The following is a 1,811-nucleotide window of genomic DNA, read 5'->3' as shown; positions in this document are numbered from 1 at the left end:
TCTCAGACTCCGAGTAGCTGGGATCATAGGCGCGTGCCACCACGCCCAGCTAATTTTTGCCCAATACATATTTTTTAGAAACAGGGTTTTGCTCTGTTGCCCAGGCTAGAATGCAGTGGTACAATCATAGCGCACTGTACCTTAAACACCTGTGTTCAATTGATACTCCTATCTCAGCCTCGTAAGTAGATAGAAATACAGGTGCATGCTACCTTGCCTGGCTAATCTTTAAACTTTTTTTTTTTTTTTTTTTAAGAGAAGGGGTCTTGCTATGCTGCCTTGAATGGTCTCGAACTCCTAGCCCCAAGCTATCCTCTCACTTCAGCAACCTGAAGTGCTGGGACTACAGGCTTGAGTTATCATGCCTGGCTAATAATTATTATAATAAACATTTATTGAGCACCTACTGTGGCCCACATGCTATTTTCCATGCTTTGCTCGTTTAATTTTTATAAAAGTTTATGACAGGACATTATTTTTATCCTCACTTTACAGATGAGGACATTGAGGCTTGGAGAAGTTGAATAATTTTTCCAACATCATATAGCTGGTGAAGTGGTAGGCTGAAATTTGAGCCCAGGTGGACTTCACACCTTCACTTCTAACCCCTACAGCAAAATGTGTGCTTGGAATTGTCAGCTGGCGCAGATCATAAAAAGTTGAGATTATAAAAGGTTATATATTATACTCCGTGAGAAGCAGTTGATACTGAGCTGATGCAGGATGAGGAGAGGTAGAAGGTCACATGACTGGAGACTGGGGAACTGCGACATGGTGGCACTTTCATAGCAGTAAGACCAAGGAAGAGGGAGAGGTTAGGAGCAGAGGGGAGAATGTCAGTTTCAGATCTGCAGAGTTTGAGGTGAGAGGGTATTCAGGCAGAGGAACCCATGAGGCAGCAGGAGAAAGATGTTTGTTTCTAGGGGAAGGTTTAGGGAGCTATCCACAGAAAGGTGGTAATTGAGGCAGTGATACTGGACTTGTTCCCTGGAAAAGGCAGGGTTGGGTGTTGGACAGGAGATAACCATTTCCAGGAAGACTTTACCAATGAGGAAGAAACAGACTGCCATTAGCAATGACTCTGAGTTCTGCCAGTGGCCCCTTGCACTGACTCTAGAAGGGTTTTGAAAATTAAAATCCTCTGAGTCCTTGGAGCCTGAGGAAAAGGGAAGCAAGACTGAAATATTTTTGCCTCTTGCCTGCTTGCCCAGCATGGCGGCCCTTTCCTCTCCTGCAGACACAGAAGAAGTTCCATGTGCAGAATGCGGCTGCACATAGGCTGTGTTCTGTCTTGGAGGGGGAAAGGCTGCTGAGGCTGGGGGACCTGGTAGCCTTGGGGCTGGGAGAGGCCCACAGGACCTGTTGAGCAGACTTTGGAAGGAGGAACTCACAGGTATCCATAGGCAAGCCGAGGTCAAGGCAGCAAGCATTTTCCAAGTCACAAAGGGTGCAGGACTTGTTGCTGGGATAATTTGCAGGGAGACTGCTTCAGCGGGCTCTGGTTTCCTGGAGCCAGGCGCCCTCTATCCTGGAGAAGAGAAGGTCTCAGTGCAGCTCCCTCTCCGTCAATTGCCTGGTTTCCAGGGACATTGGGGCTGGTAATACAAGGACCGTGTGGAGGCTGTGAGGTTGGGAAGTGAGTGGTGACCACCGCAGGCTGGAGGAGCTGATGGGAATTGTGGGGGCTAATGACAAGGAGTTTCTCATTTATGTGTTTTGTCAAGACCCTTTGAGGTAGGAGGGGAGCCGACTTCACAGACTTTAAATGAGTTAAAGAGTACATTTACTAAGTCCTCCTGTAGACAGATTGC

This window comes from Mandrillus leucophaeus, unplaced genomic scaffold, assembly GCF_000951045.1.
Source record: "Mandrillus leucophaeus isolate KB7577 unplaced genomic scaffold, Mleu.le_1.0 Scaffold138, whole genome shotgun sequence".
In the NCBI taxonomy this organism is placed as follows: Eukaryota; Metazoa; Chordata; class Mammalia; order Primates; family Cercopithecidae; genus Mandrillus; species Mandrillus leucophaeus.
The sequence above is the reverse complement of the archived record's forward strand: the minus strand, read 5'-3'. Positions refer to the sequence as shown.